We start from the raw sequence: 17290 nt of genomic DNA, 5'->3' as shown, positions 1-17290 counted from the left end.
TTCCCCGAATATAAGACAGTGCCTTATACTAATTTTTGCTCCCAAAGATGCGCTATGTCTTATTTTCAGGGGATGCCTTATATTTCTGTATTCTGTTCGTCAGGCATGCTTCCAAACAAAAACTTTGCTGCGTCTTACTTTTTGGGGGATGCCTTATATTTCGCACTTCAGCAAAACCTCTACTACGTCTTATTTTCCAGGGATGTCTTATATTCGGGGAAACAGGGTAATAAGTACAAAAGGTTGGATGGGGAAAAAATTATCCTTGACATTGTACCCTCTCCACAACACTGAAAATGGTTTGAACAGGGATTGCTTACTGACACACACATTTCTTCTGTATGACGGTTACTTCCAGTCAAACAGGATTTTTTTAAATGATAGTAAACCTGCAAAAGCTCTTTGGCCTGAAGTGACAGTTGGATATGTGTACCATCAATAGTCGTGATCCCGCTTTCAAACTGAGATTTTAATTCTCTTGGGCTATTTTCTATCTCCTGCCCAAATTATAGTGTGCAATGTCCTCTGTTCTCTAGATCAGTCACACAAGACCATAAATGAAAGTAATTATTATTTTTATGTATGTATTTTGTCCATTTTTATTCTGTCCTTCCTCCAGCAAGCTCTGAGAACATTCTCACGATGAAGGAAAAGTCCATCCCAGGGAAGGGGAAATCTCCCCCCTTATTCACAGAGACTTCCAATGGCTAAATCAACTGCACACACAACCAGTGTGTGCACACAACTCATTTCAGTGTAGGGTTGCCAACCTCCAAGTGAGGCCTGGAGATTCCCCAGAATTACAACTGTTCTCCAGAAGAGAAACCAGTTCTTCTGGAGAAAATGGCTGCCTTGGAAGGTGGACTACTCTATGGCGTTATACACCACTGAGTTACCTTTTCTCTCAAATCCCACCATTCTCAGGCTTCCCTCTTGAATCTCCATTAATTCCATATCTCAGCGTTGGCAACCTAGTAATGAGAGAACAACACATTCACATGATATTCACCCTTTCCCTTCCATGAAATGAAAAAATTACAACTTGTGAGAACACTGATGTCATTGTATAGGTGGCTGTGCAATTAAGCAATTGTGCATGGGATGCAAAGTCATGATTCAGATCGGCATTGAAAGGGAAACAATATCTAGTTAACCCAGATCTGTTCTTTGAAACTGGGAACAATATGCAATTAAGCTGGGTCTCAATAGGTTTAAATGTGATGCGCAATTAAGCTAGATCTATGCTTTTAAATGGGGAACAATGAATAATTAAGCCAATTGCATATGCAAAGTGCAACAAAAATGCAGAGTAAAGGCTTGAACTGGAAAAATTGCGTATCTGCTTTTGCTGATAAGTGTCCTGAACTTGTAATGCCTGTGTTTGAAAAATTAGAAATATCAAAAATAGGGGACACAAGTGTTTGCACTACAAGAACGGTAAAATATACACTTTCTTTTGTATTGCTACATGTCTTATTCTATTTTTTCTTTGGATTTATTTATACAGTTTTGTGACAAAAGGTGCCAGGTGGCTGTAAATCATGTGCTAATTAGTGTTGACAGAAACAGAAATAGTTGTTCTCTTTTTTTTTTCTTCCCAGCATAATATGTTAACATGTGCAGCCCTATATTAAATAGATATCCAGAAAGTTTACATTCCAAACAGCTCTGCTGGGCATGACACAATATGCTATGTATCTTTTATAGCACAGAGTTAATAAACTTTAATTATTCTTTAATTTCTCTGTCCCAGAAAGGTCTGGGGAGCAGCATCATTTCTCAAGGAGTCCTCGATAATACAGCTATCTCCTGACAGAAACTAGGCTCCACAAAGTACTTGCTTACCTGTTTTCTTGATCATCAGGATACTGCCTTTATCCAAAGTCTGAAAATAGCTGCACTAATGCAATACAACTGGGAGAGGACCTTGCACGGGATACCATTCTTTCTTTAGGGAGCGTGCTTCTTTTCCCTACTTTGTTATTTCATATCTTTAACATGGTGTAGTGGTTACACACGGTGGACTTTAATCTGAAGAACCAGGTTTGATTCCCCACTCCTTCACATGAGTAGCGGATTCTAATCTGATGAACAAGTTGTTTCCCCAGTCCTACACATGAAGCTTGTTGAGTGACCGTGGGCTTGTCACAATTGACTCAGAATTCTTTCAGCCCCACCTACCCCATAAGATGACTGTGAGGGAGGAGGGAGGGAAGGAGTTGTAAGCTGCTTTGAGACTCCTTATGGTTGAGAAAATTGAGTATAGATCCAAATTCTTTTTCTTTTTGTTCACAGCTGACTTATGGCAACCCTGTGGGGTTTTCAAGGCAAGAGATATTGGGAGGTGGTTTGAAGAAGAAGAAGAAGAAGAAGAAGAAGAAGAAGAAGAAGAAGAAGAAGAAGAAGAAGAAGAAGAAGAAGAAGAAGAGTTTGGATTTATATCCCCCCTTTCTCTCCTGTAGGAGACTCAAAGGGGCTTACAATCTCCTTTCCCTTCCCCCCTCACAACAAACACCCTGTGAGGTAGGTGGGGCTGAGAGAGCTCTGAGAAGCTGTGACTAGCCCAAGGTCACCCAACTGGTGTGTGTGGGAGTGTACAGGCTAATCTGAATTCCCCAGATAAGCCTCCACAGCTCAGGCGGCAGAGCGGGGAATCAAACCCGGTTCCTCCAGATTAGATACACGAGTTCTTAACCTCCTACGCCACTGCTGCTCCCTGTTTGCCATTACTTGCCTCCATATCACAGCTCTGGTATTTTTTGGAGGTCACCCAATCAGGTAGTTGTCATGGTCAGTCCTGCATAGCTCCTGAAGTCTGACAAGATCCGGCTAGCCTGGAGCTATCCAGGTCAAGGGATTTTTGTTCCTATTGGAACAAAATAACAGGTGGGAAAAGTGGACAGACAAATTCACTCCCTTGCATGCCATCCCTCCCTCCCTTTCCTTTGAATGCCACCCCCTCCCTCTTCTAGGGTGGGTGGGCCATGTCCCGATGCTGGGCCCCCTCCCCCCTTACACGCCACCCTCACTCCCTTTCCTTTGCATGGCACCCCTCCCCCTCCCTCCACTAGGGGGGTGGGCCATGTCCCAATGCTGGGCCCCCTCACCTCCCTTGCATGCCATCCCTCACTCACTCCCTTACCTCACTCCCTTTCCTTTGCATGGCACCCCTCCCCCTCCCTCCGCTAGGGTGGGCGGGCCATGTTCCAATGCTGGGCCCCGTCCCGTCCCCTCCCTTGCATGCCATCCCTCACTCACTCCCTTACCTCACTCCCTTTTCTTTGCATGGCACCCCTTCACTTTCCTCCGCTAGGGTAAGTGGACCATGTCCAGATGCCGGACCCCCTTCCCTCCCCTCCCCTCCCCTGCATGCCATCCCTCCCTCCTTCCCCTCCCTCCCTCCCTCCCTTTCCTTTGCATGGCACCCCTCCCCCTCCCTCCACTAGGGTGGGTGGGTCATGTCCAGATGCCAGTGTGGAGCACTGTTCTATAAGTACCTCTAGTTCAGATTACTGGAAGCATAGATAATTAATAGGGTGAGACTAGAAAGATGGATAACGCTATTGATGTTAAACCTAACAACTTCCTGAAATTGAAGGAAGAAAAAGAGGAAAACAACCAGATGCTGACACTGACATATTAAGGCATACAAATATTCTGTTCTGATAACAGAAGTTAAATAATTCATCGTCCATTTGAAAACAAAGTCCTATTTCAATTAAAACAGCAGAATTGATAAAGTTCCTTTTTTTTCCTTTTGGGAAAAGATCCCTGGCTTGTAATTGCATTAATTACAAACATGCACACAGTTGAAAAGTCATTCAGATGTAAATGCCCTTAAATGAGAAGAAAGCAATTGGGAGTATAATTTTTGGTTGCTGCAGTTAATGAAACTATTTGATTTTGTTTTAATTGGACTTTTAATAACATAAAGTGCTCTCAGAGTGATGAGCTTTCTTTAGTATGATATCACCCAGACATACAGAGAAAATTAATCCTGTGTGTGCCACCACTTCATGGCCAACAGTAAAGATGGGTATCTAAGTCTATACATTTGTGATTAGATGAATCAGATAATTGTCATAGTAAATGTACCTTTTTTTTCTGAGCACATCACTCCCATTGTTATGAGCTTGGCAAAAATGTTTGTGAATTCCTGTCCAAATGTAAAGATGGTAGACTTGCACTCTGCTAAAACCAGTGGGCTTAGATTAGAATAACTCTGCATTGGCTTGCACTGCATGGCCTTCCCCATGGGCAGCTGTAAAAAATAAAATAAAATAAGATGAAGGTTTCTGAGAGCTGACAGTTGCTGCAGTGGTGGAAGAGTGGACAGATTTGCTGGTAGTTGGCTTTGCTGTTAAGCTAGACTAATACGCCACCCCCAAAACAATACAAGGGACTATTTGTACTTTAAAGAGGTTTTGTTTTTGTTTTGAAGATAAAACCAGGACTTTATATCTGAACATAAGAATTAATGGTGACATTGTCAGTTGATAAGAAGAGTATATGGGAAGAGAAATCTTTGGAAGAAAAGTGAGGTCTTCAGTAATGAATCTGAGAAGGTGATACATTCAAGTTGAAATATCAGACAGGTAATTGGAGATGTGAGATGGAGGGTAGACATTAAAGCTGTTGTAAAGCTATGTGGTAATCAGTGTACATACAGATGATATTGTTAGAACAACCCTGTATTGTTAAACAGTGAAAAAAATAGGAGGCAAAGAATAAATTAAAAGAGTTCAACAGAGATTTTGGGTTTTTGCCATCACACCACAGCTTACTTATGGCAACCTTATATGATTTTCAAAGCAAGAGACTTCAGAGGTGGTTTGTAATTGCCTGCCTCTGTATCACAGCCCTGGTGATACAGAAATCTCCTGTCCAAATACTATCTGGAATCAGGGCTGAGAGCAGAGGCATATCGGGGGAAGAAGAAGAGTTTGGATTTATATCCCCCCTTTCTTTCCTGCAGGAGACTCAAAGGGGCTTACAATCTCCTTGCCCTTCACCCTCACAACAAACACCCTGTGAGGTGGGTGGGGCTGAGAGAGCTCCGAGAAGCTGTGACTAGCCCAAGGTCACCCAGCTGGCATGTGTGGGAGTGTACAGGCTAATCTGAATTCCCCAGAGAAGCCTCCACAGCTCAGGCGGCAGAGCTGGGAATCAAACCCGGTTCCTCCAGATCAGAGTGCACCTGCTCTTAGCCACTGCTCTTAGCCACTACGCCACTGCGGGGACAACACCTGCTCTGGGGCCCTCCAAGCCCCACCCCCACCCCTGTGCCCCCCTGTGCTCGGGGGCAGGAATCAGGGGTGGGGCTTAGGGTGGGGGTAGCTTGGACAGGTACTGCAGCAGCAGGTCGGCTCCTGGACTGACCTACTGCTGTGGTGCCCATCCAAGCCGCCCCTCTGCCTCCCTGCAGGCCACCTCCTGCTCTCCCCAGGCCCTGTGGAGGGCAGAAACCAGCCTGCAGGGAGGCAGGGGCAGGGCACCACAACAGGTAGCCCAGGAGGTGGCCTGCCGCCGCAGTGCCCATTCGAGCCACCTCCGCCTCCAAGCCCTGCCCCTGAGGGCCTGGGGAGGGAAGGAGTGACATGGACGGGTGCCACGTACTGCCCACAGGGACAGGGGGTGACCCCCGCATTGATGTGGGGGAGAAATTGGGTGGGGTGATTTTGTGCCCCCCCCCCGCCAGTGCGCCCGAAGTCATTTGACCCCATGTTCCCCGTGGGCTGAGAGCGTATAACTGGCCCAAGGTCACCCAGCAAGTTTTTTTGGCTGAGTGGGGATATGAACTTGGGTTGTCAAATTCTAGTCTGACACTTTGACCACTACACCATACTGATTCTCTTCCAACAGGGTCAGCAAAAAAAGGTCAGCAAAAACAGCCTTATTTTTTGTTAGTCTTTAAGGTAGGGTTAATTTATGTTGTTTTTTAGAGTATGTACTTACAAAAAATACAATTTAAATAATGCACTTTTAAAAATTAAAAATAACAATGTCTATATCAAAATATCAACAGCAAATTAAATAGTGTTACACCTCAATCCCTGTACACAAGCTGAAAAAATATCAGAAATTGTTTGGTGGACAAACTAGACCTGATGACTTGTTAAAATCCTGCTCTGGGACAGAGAAATGTTACTGCAATAACATGTTGCTGAATAGTGCAACAATTTTCCATGGCCAGGAATTCACAATAATGATTGTTCCTTTAATTGCTTTCTAGATTATACCCAGAAGCTGCACCTTGAGTCTTCATTGTGCTTTTATTGACCTTTAAGACCTTTCTTATTTTGCCGGTCTTTTTTCTTTTCTAGCCATAGCATTTCCTTCAGTCACTTCCTGTATCATCTTCAATTACACTGTTAGTCCTTTGACATCATTGCTTCTCTGTCATCCTTGATCTCAACTAATATTCTGCTAAAGGCTGAGTTCCAGGAGTCTAGGTGGGAACTGGAATTAACTATGCATTTACATCTAGATTAGATTACTACAATGAATTCTACAGGGGATGCCCTTGAAGTCTTTGGCAACTACAACTGTTAAAGAATCCAGCACTAATACACTTCTTATGACCAGAGTGGGTTATAGGGACCATATAATTCCAGTCTTGGGCCATCTACACTGGCTCTCTTTTTGCTTCCAAGCACAATTTAAGGTGCTGGTCTCCCATGCAAATACTAGCCTTCAAAACCCTAGTTTTGGATCAACATACCTGAAGAGTCACATTTTCCTTTATAAATCTACTCAGCCACTATGGTAATCTTTGGAGGCCCTGCTTCTAGGTGCCCCCACCTTCTGAAGCTGCACAGATGGAGCTCACCAGAGGGACTTCTTGGTCATGGCACCAAAGTTCTGGAATTCTTTCTCCAGGGAGATTCATTTGTCCCTTCCGTTGCCATCTTCCACCAGAGGCTGAATACTATTGTGTTTCATTTGGCATTCCCTCGGTGATCTCTTCTTAATGTTTTAATAGCTATTTTTATATCTTTGTATGCATTTTAACTCTGTTTTTTTTTAATATAAAGCTTTTATTGTAACTTGCAAATATACACAAAGAAAAATAAGGTTACATTATTCTCTGTCATGTCATACAACTGCATATACCTTTATACAATATTCTATTACATAAATTGCTACCTTTGTAGCTAACTTTATAATACAAGATTAAAATCAAGAACTTCCTCTGCGACCGCCGAGATATCAAAGAAAAAAAAGAGAACAATTTCATAAAGCTTGTCTATCTCATACTAATACGCCTATAAACTTGTTTATTTGTTCGTTGTTGTTGTTGTTTTTTTCCTTCTATTTTTTGAGCTATTGTACAAATCAAAGTGCCTTTGCTACTGTGCTGTCAATATGTAAAACTTCATTACATGAAAATATTTATACTAAAATAAAGCATAAAAGAAACATCTGGTGACTCTTCCTTTGTATTGACTGGAGACTTCCATTCATAATTCTACTTGCTTAAATAAAAAAAAGAAAATTAGTATAAGATGAAGAGCATAACCAGTACAATTTAACATATCTAATAAATAAATACTGTATACGATGTACCAGCCCATAAACCTAAAACTAAGGGGAGAAACTTAGGAGGGCTGGCCTTTTTCTTGGATTCCCGTCTTGATATTAGAGTCACATCGCTCCCAAATGTTGAGAATATGGCCCAGGCCTTTTTATTATCATGGGGTGCCTATACTCTTGTAATAGTTAATGTTTATTTGCCCCCCAGTACTGACCGAGCGCTGCAGGATACAAGGTGGCTGCAACTGATGGATTATATAGATAAAATAAAACAAAACACCTCCTCTAATTATATTCTCCTGGCAGGTGACTTCAATGCTAGAGTGGGAGCAGACGAACAGGCTCTCATTACAGAATTGGGTTTAGATGCTGAAGAGTTACCTTGGTATTTCTCTCAACCGAGGTACTCGAAGGATAATCTTGTTAACCACTCAGGCAAGGAGCTGGTCAAAACATGGATTTCCTGTGACATGATATACTTGAACGGCCTCTGCAAATTTAAACATTCTGGAGAATATACTTTCCTCTCTAGCAGAGGTTGTAGTGTGATAGACTATGTTATAGTTTCCCCTGACCTCTTTGCAGGTGTAAAAGACTTCCATATTGACCACCATAGTGCTAGCGACCATCTTCCGCTCTCCTTGGAAATTAGCCTTGCCGAGGATCAATCTTTGCCACTTAAGAAGAATAACGAGCTGGCCCCCCATATTTAAAAATCAACTGGTCTTCCCAAACAGAGAAGCAGCTCTGTGAATTAATAAGCAGCCAAACCTTTGGAGAAATACACTCCAAAATAATACAAAATGAGTCTCCGGACTCATTGCTGAGCCTATATGAAGAGTTAGTACAGCACATTAATGCCTTATGCGCAGTCAACACCACCCATCAGCCAAAGAAAGTAAAAAGACCCCAGGCAGATGCCTTGACCAGGAATGTCAACATCTGAAACAACAACTTAGAGCCCTGTATTCATGGCAGAGAGCTAATAATGAGCCTTCCATTCCCGATACATACTTTTCAATTAAAAAAGCTCAGCTAGCGGCTAAAGGACATTAAAATGTCCATTATCAATGCAGAGTGGAAAACTCATTCAGGCCACCAATTCCAATGACACCAGATCTTTCTGGAAAATAGTGTCCAGTAGCTCTAGGATTAACAACAACCTGTCCGCTGGCATTTCAATTGAGGCCTGGTACCAGCATTACAAGAACACTTTTAGTGCTGAAGAGTATGGCCTTGCAACTCAAGTCCTGCCATCCCCGGATATCCCCATGGATTGGCCTACAGTCACCCCAACAGAAGTAGCGTCTATGATTAAACAACTCAAGCCAGGTAAGGCGCCAGGCCCCGATGCATTACCACCTGAGATATTTAAAAAAGCATGTGGATTGGTGGGCCCCACTCTTGGCCTCCCTTTTTACAACAATCAACAAAACTGGCTTAATCCCAGAGGCCTGGACAAAGAGCTATAATAGTCCCTATTTTCAAAAAAGGTGACCATCATGTTCCAGAAAACTACAGGCCAATTAGCTTACTATCAATACCGGGGAAAATTTATGCTAAATTCTTACTAACCAGATTGAATAATTGGGTCATCTCAAATGGAGTTCTAGGACCTGAGCAGATAGGGTTCTGCAAAGGTAAATCTACCCTCGATCACATAATGGTCATTAACCAACTAATAACCAAAACCTGTAATAAAATCAAAAGGCCATTGTATGCAGCATTCCTGGACATCAAGGGGGCCTTTGACTCTGTCCCAAGAGATAAGCTATGGGCTAAACTTGGAAAAATGGGTGTAGAGAATAGATTGATCTCCCTAATCAAGGTGTTACACCATAACACAGTATGCCAAATCAAATGCAATCAGGAGGGATCGCTTACACCCAAAATATCTGTCTCCAAGGGAGTAAAACAAGGCTGTGTCCTTGCACCAGTTCTTTTTAATCTTTATTTAAATGACCTAGCAAGCAAACTTAAATCTGTAAACTCACACTGTCCAAACTTAGATGGACATCCAATCCCTATTGCTATATGTCGACGACGCAGTTTTGCTGTCGTGACACCAAAATCGGCATGAAGCGACTCCTAGCAACCTGCAACGAATACTGTACAACCAATGGCCTGACACTCAACTCTCAAAAATCGAAGGTTGTAGTGTTTTCAAAATCCTGGAAGCCATCTCGTTGGGTGCTAGGAAGATCTGAGTTGGAACAGGTCAAATGTTTTAAATATTTAGGAGTGCACCTCCATTATAGAGGGTTAGACCAGCCACAGAGACCATGCTGTTACAAACTCCATGGTCAGTGTATCAGCAATCCTACGTTTTTTCCATACAAAGGGAAATCAATTTGTGCCTGCAGCATTAAAAGTCTTTAACACCAAGGTGGCCCAGCAACTATTATATGGAGTCCCACTTTGGATAGGCTCCTGGTCCAACACAGCTGAGCGAGTACAATCTCGCTTCTTATTTAAACTTTTGGGCATGCCTCACTGCGTGCCTTATGCCACCCTGTGCCTCGAAACCGGGCAACATCTCTTAGAGACAAGAGCATGGCTTGCCACACTCAAATATTGGCTGCGCAACTGTTTCAACCGTGACGCAGCCTCCTTGTCATATAAAGCCCTCAAGACTTCTTGTCACTCAGAATGGTGGGGCATTATAGAAACAAAAATCAACAAATTAGGCTACTCTTTGGATTATCTGGCCATGCTACCTTCTAAAGAGACTTTCCAGCTTCTGAGGAGAAGGTTGTTTGACCAGGAACATCAGACCCTACTCGAAAAGGCTTCCAGGACTTGCTCTCCTTTAGCTCTAGGCATCACCTACACTGGTAATAAGGGGGCTCAATACCTGCACCAGATAACCGTGCCCAGGCTCCGTAGAGCAATGATGCTGGCCCGTTGCAATGCCCTTCCATCAGCCGTATCGACAGGGAGATACATTAAAACCCCTTACCACCTAAGGCTATGCATATGCAATGGGAACTGTGTAGACTCTATAGATCATATTCTACTTTATTGTCCACTTTACACAGGACCTAGAGTCAAACACCTGTCACCTCTGCTACTCAAAAAAGAGTATGCATCTGACTTGCAAAAGATCACCTTTCTGTTGGACAGCTCCAGTAGTGATGTAAACGATGCAGTCACCAAATTTTTGGACCTGTATATAAAACAACGCTTTAGGAGCAGATCCTGAACATCAGCCTTCTCTACCTGTCCATTTATTTTAGCTTCCCTCTATTGGGTTAAGTGGATCTATGTATACAATGTTGTAATGCCATTAAAGGTTCTTTGTTTGTTTGTGTTTGTAATAAATACTTTTGTATTTATATAATTAATTAATTAATTAATTTTTTCAAATACTGAATGAATGGTTCCCATGTTTTTTGGAAGCTAGTTAGTGGCAAATCTTTCAAACTAACAGAGGCCGTTTCCGCACGGGCAAAATATGACGTCGTCGCAACGGAAAAAGAAGCGTCAGAGCGGTGCGCCAGTCGCGCCGTCGCGAAAACGCTAAACCGGCGCGAAGACGGTGTATTCAGAAAACGCTTAAAACCACTCTTGTTCCCCATGTGACGCATCGACGCCGCACTCGTGCGAACAGCCGCCACGGAGCTGTCGTCAAATGGCGGGCCTGCACGGCTTACATTTCATCGGCTGTGTGAACGCTTCGCGGAAACGGCCAGAGAGTTTGTCTGTGTTCATGATTTCTACTATCGCTTTAAACCAAGCAGTACAACTGGGAGACTTTTTATTTTTCCAAGTTTTTGCCACCTGGATTCTTGCTATTGTTGAGAGGTATAGGAACAATTTGATGTTATTTACCTTATCGTTGTCTTGGAAAATTCCCAATAGATAATTTTCAGGTAGCATTTGAAATTTTTGACCCAGAATCTTCTGAACTTTTTAATGGATTTTTTTCCAAAACCTTTTCACTTTCTTGCAACTCCACCATTGATGAAAATAAGTACCTATTTTTTTATTGCACTTCCAGCAATATGGAGATTTTGTCTTGTCAATTTTCGCTAATTTAAGGGGTGTAAGGTACCACCTATGGAATACCTTATTAAAATTTTCTTTTAAATCTATACTCTGGGTGTATTTACCATGGTTTTTCCATGTTTCTTCCCAATTTTTATACATCAAATTTTTGCCTATATCTTGGGCCCACTTAATCATCACTTCCTTTATGGTTTCATGTTCCAGATTTGTTTCTAGGAGAAGTTTATATATTTTACTTATTAATTTAGTTTCAGATTCCCATAAGATCCTATCTAACTTATTAAATTTGCGTTCAAATCCCTTGGTATGTACATCCTTTAGGAAAGCTTCTCTGAGTTGCGCATAAGTGAACCAATGACAGTTGTCTACTCCTATAGAAATATCGTCTCTATTTTTCAGAATCGGTTTGTCGTTGTCCCATCTTATTAAGTTTTTGTATATTGGCCAATCATTATTTGCATAGCATTGTCTGTTCTGAGAGGCTTCCAATCTTGAGACCCATAATGGTAGTTTACTATAAAGATTCATCTTATATTTCTCCCAGATTGTTATTAGGGGTCTCAGTATGGAATGATCTTTGAAATTTGCCATAGATTTTTTTGATGCAGGCCAAAGATATTCATGCCAGCCCCAACTGTTATCTAGACCTTCCAGTTGTAAAATTTGGTTATTTGATAGCATAATCCAATCGCGAATCCAAATCAAGGCATTGGTATCATGATATAGCTTCAGATCTGGTAATGCCCAGCCACCTCTTTCCTTGGCATCTATCAATGAAGTATATTTGATTCTTGGTCTCTTATTATTCCATACAAATTTCGTTAAGGTTTGCCTCCATTCTGTAAATATTTTGGTAGATGTAATGATTGCGATATTTCTAAACAAATACATCATTTTTGGTAATATCATCATTTTTATGAGCGCGATTCTTCCGGAAAAAGAGATGTTTAGATTTTCCCATTTGTTTAGATCTTTCTTTAATTCTCGCCATAGCTTCTCATAGTTATTTCTATATAAATTTTTGAGGTTTGCTGTATACCTGTCATATTTATTAGTGTTTCCTCTTGTCTTTTTGTCAAATAATAAAGAAACATTTTAGTCTTTTCTTTATTGAGGGTAAATCCTGCGTTATCCCCATATTCTTGTATTAATTGTAGCAGTGGAATTAATTTTTCCTGGGGATTATCTACAAACAAGACTATATCGTCTGCAAAAGCTTTGAGTTTTACCTTTTCTTTTTTGATTTTTATTCCCTCTATATTTTTATTTTCTCTTATTTTATTTAATAATATTTCTAATACAGTGTTAAACAGTAGGGGCGACAATGGGCACCCCTGTCTTGTTCCTTTATAAATATTAAAGCTTTCCGTTAAATTACCATTAATTTGGAGTTTTGCAAATTGTCGATTATATATACTATGCACCGCTTTGTTAAAAGGGTTTCCAACGTTCATTTTGTGCATTGTAGATTTAATGAAATTCCAGCTGATTCCATCGAAAGCCTTTTCGGCATCTAAAAATACTATGGCTAATGGGTCTTTTGATCTTTTTTCTGCCAGTTCGATAATATTCAGTACTGATCGTACATTGTAATACCCTTGCCTCCCTTTCAAAAACCCTACTTGGTCTTTGTTTATATAATCGTTCATTACTTTTTGAAATCTTTCGGCTAGTATAGATGTAAAAATTTTATAATCGTTGTTTAACAACGATATCGGTCTAAAATCCTTGGGTTGTAGACTATTTGATTTTTCTTTTGGTATAAGGGAGATGTAGGTTTGTTCCCAAGAATTCGGGAGGGATCCCTTTTCTAGTATATTATTCATCACTATCTGTAATTGAGGTGACAGTATATCTATAAATTTTTTGTAAACTTTTATGGGGAAACCATCTGGTCCTGGGGTTGTTCCTGATTTAGCTTTTTTAATTGCAATTTTAATTTCTTCTGTAGAAATAGGCTCATTCAATATTTTACGTTGATTGTCACTCAGTTCTTGAATATTTTCTTTTTCTATATATCGTTGAGTTTCCTCCCAATTCGAATCTTTTTCTTCATAAAGTTTTTCAAAATATTGTTTTAACTCATTTTGAATCAATTTCATATCATTTGTTATTTTGTCGCCTATTTTTAAATTATTTATTTGTCTCCGTTCTTTTTCTCGTTTTATTTTGGCCAGTAACCATTTGCCTGGTTTGTTGGCCAGAACAAAGTTTTTTTGTTTGATAAATTTCAGATTTTTTTCCATCTCATCTGACCACATTCCTTGCAATTCCTGTCTTTTAATAAATAATTTGTCTTTAATTTGTTTACTTTTTGGTTTTCTCTGGAGTTGCCTTTCTAGCAACCGAATATCATTTAGAATTTTGTTTTTATCTTTTTCCTTCTTCTTTTTGGCTATACATTCACTTTGCATTAATAAACCCCTCGAAAATGCTTTACATGTTTCCCATATTATTTTTTCATCTTGGATAGAACCTTTATTAATTTTTAAGAATTCTGACAATTCATTAGCAAGCTTCTCTACCGTCTTGTCATTATCCAGAAGCCAATCTTTCATTCTCCATGTTCGATATTTTCTTTGTGTTGCTACTTCCCACAAAATGGATCCATGATCTGATATTACTTTTGGTCCAATTTCTATATTTTTTGTTCTTCTCAACAAATTGCTTGTTGCCCAAATCATATCAATCCTCGATGAGGATTTATGCCTATGTGAATAGTATGTATAGTCTCTAGTGTTTTTATTTTTCTCTCTCCAAATATCTTTTGTTTGAGTCAAATCTATAAGGCAATTAAATGATTTTGGGAGCATCCCAGTTTTCGGTTTTTTTTTAATCTTTTTAAATTTTGATTACTTTTGTCTATCTGTATATCAATTACACCGTTGAAGTCTCCTAAAATTACGATATTTTCATATTTTTGATCTAACAAGAAATTCGAAAGACTAACGTAGAATTCTGATTTATTATTGTTTGGTGCATATATACCTACAAATAAGATTTTTTCTCCCTCTGTTGTGGCCTCTATAGCCAAAATTCTGGCTTCTCTATCTCTAAAAATTTCTATTGGCAATAACGCTTCTCTCATATAGATAGCAACCCCTCGTTTCTTTCTTTTGTAACCATTGTGGAAGCACTTTCCTAGGGTCTCTTTTTGTATATGATTTTCCAAACCCTTCTTAATGTGTGTTTCCTGCAGGCATATCACATCACAATTTTGTTTTTTTAAGTGGTGAAATATAAGTTTTCTTTTACCCGGGTTGTTCATCCCATTCACATTATTTGAAAAAATTTTCAGAGACATTTTCATTAACCAATACAATAGCAATTTCAAGAGGCAATAGAAATTATTTTGTTTAACGCTGTATCTATATCCGTAAATATTTTACGAATAAACTTCTATATTGTATGGTTTAAGTCAAAACCAGATGGGGGAGGAGGTGTTTGGTTTTCCCTTTAAAGTGTTTTAAAAATAAATAGGATAAGGGGAAATATATAAATATGTGAAGAAGAGAATAACTTATAAATTGTAGATTACAAATTATAAGGGAGAACGGGTAGAGAAAAAAAAAGTTCAGAGTATTTTAAATTTTAAATTCCATCTCATTTAACTTATTATTCATTTTGGAGGTCTTTCCACAACCATTCAAAACAGAAAAAAAATTAAATAATGTGTATATAAATTAAACAGTATATAAGAAACACTAAATTAGCAGTAAGAAAGATGAGATGGTATGTATCTTTCTGTCCTCCTCTCTCCCTTCTTGTATATGTACACAAATATCCACAATAGCTTTTGTACATTGGGTATACAAATAACCATCTAAATATGAAGCTATTTTCTTACCAGATTGCTCAACTGTGGTTTCTATACTAAGCCCAGTTCTCTTTTGTTTTTCTTTAAGAATTCATCCATTTTTGGTGTTGAATCAATGTTTACTCTCTTCCCTTTAAATGTGAAGGTCACTCCTTCAATTTGATTCCATTTATACAAAATGTTCTTTTTCCTTAAGGTGTCTGTTAATGGGGCATACTCTTTTCTTCGTCTCCTTATTGAGATAGGGATTTCCTTGTAGATTACTAGGTTTTGTCCTTCTAGTTGGATCTTATGAGTTGAGTGTTTATGGAGGATTTCCTCTTTTAGTGATCTTTTTGTAAAGTTAATTAGAATATCCCATGGCAGTTTTTTTTCTAAGGCAAATCTAGAGTTTATCCGGAAAATATCATCTATTTCTAAGTCAAAGTCATCTTCTTCCATATTGATGGCTTCAGCAAACACTGGGACTATTCTGGATCTTAAATTTTCATTTTCCATTTCTTGTACACCTCTTACTCTTATAGTCCGTTCATTTTGTTTTATTTCCATGTACAGTAGTTTGCACTGTAGCTTCCTCTCTTAGATCTCTTACTTGAACTTTTGTTTCATTCATGTCCTGATTTAGCTTCAATATTGTTTCTTCCGTCTTTTTGACTTGTGAAACTTCTTCTCTTACTAGTTGGATCTCTTCTTCTATCTTGTTCAATCTAGTTGCAATCCCTTCCAATAGTTGTTCCATTCTTTGTGTGCCTTCCATGTTGCTCTTCTCAGGAGTTTTGGAATCACCATTCACTAATTTTGTGTTGTTTCTTTTCGATGCCATTTTCAACTGTCCCTTTAAAGCACTTTCCCCCAGCAGCGTCTAAGATTGTTAGACACGCTCCTCCCCCAGTGCTGGTATTTTTTAGCAGTTCATTATTTATTGTTCTCAATCAATTTTCAGTGGGTCTCTCACTTTTTGTTAGTTGTTTGCTTGTTTTGTACTGCGTCGTTTTACACTCCCCCCCCCCCTCTCGTAGTATCATGAAAGCTCTTGTTTATCTGGGACGGCTCTTCCGTTTTCCACCACTTTCGCTTCCTCCCACACACACTCAAGGCTTTCAGTCCGTTTTTGTTTTTTAAAGGATCCTCTTTCAAAACACAGTCTCTCTTACAGATATTACAGTAAGTTTGTTATGGATTTATTATATTTTCTGTACCTTATTTCAAGTTGAGTTAGAGGATCCTTTCGTTCTATCTCGCTTTGTACTTGGCGCCTCCTCCTCTTACTTCTCCGCAAACGTCTCCCGCGTCTTTGCTCGTATCTTTGCTCAGGCAAGTAGAGAGTGTCTTTTGCACTTTGTCGATGGTTCTCAGCGTCGCTATCCTCCCGTTTCCTTATGTTTTGATGTTTTCATAAACTAAGGAAAGCTGACGGAGGTGGTTGAGTTTTGGGCGTTTGGGCTTTTTCTGCCCCTCCTTGTACGGTGCAATGGCTCGCCTTCGCTGGTTAAACCCCGCTCTTCAGGCGAATTTCCATGAAGTTGTCCAAGCCGACACCCCCTCTTACGATAGGGGTGGTAGTCTGGAGCTGTTGTCAGACCCTTATGCACCTGTACAATTGTATTATTTTATTTTCTCCGCGCGTTGCTCGGAGAAGAGGTGCCGCCCGTCTTTTCCTCAACCGGAAAAGCAGGAATTCCATTTTAACTCTGTTTTTAATGTTTTTCAATGATATGTGATTTGGTGGGACTGGTTTTAATGTTTTAAAATATGGGATTTTTTCATGATTTTTTAAAACATTGCCCTATTTGGGTGGCCATTGTCTTGATACACCAGATAGACAGCCAGCCTCTACATGGCCTCCCACTCCAGGATGGCACATTCAATGATGGTGATCTTCAGGGCAGGGATCGCCCTGAAAGGGATCAGATCACGGACGAACATTGCCCC

General features: G+C 40.0%; 1 protein-coding gene across 1 annotated transcript in view; it reads right to left on the bottom strand.

Annotated features, from left to right (window-relative positions):
• The window catches only part of ASRGL1 (asparaginase and isoaspartyl peptidase 1), a 75370-nt gene extending 58534 nt beyond the window's left edge, over window positions 1-16836 (bottom strand). Inside the window, exons 1-2 of the mRNA XM_048496162.1 lie at window positions 15389-16836; window positions 4096-4261 (exon numbers count right to left, since the gene is read on the bottom strand). The gene's annotated coding sequence lies outside the window, so the exon portion shown is untranslated. The remainder of the gene's footprint in view (window positions 1-4095; window positions 4262-15388) is intronic.
• Window positions 16837-17290: the final 454 nt, after the last annotated feature.

Source organism: Sphaerodactylus townsendi, linkage group LG01 (assembly GCF_021028975.2).
Source record: "Sphaerodactylus townsendi isolate TG3544 linkage group LG01, MPM_Stown_v2.3, whole genome shotgun sequence".
In the NCBI taxonomy this organism is placed as follows: Eukaryota; Metazoa; Chordata; class Lepidosauria; order Squamata; family Sphaerodactylidae; genus Sphaerodactylus; species Sphaerodactylus townsendi.
Note: the sequence above shows the minus strand (reverse complement) of the source record. Positions and strands in the feature narration are given on the sequence as shown.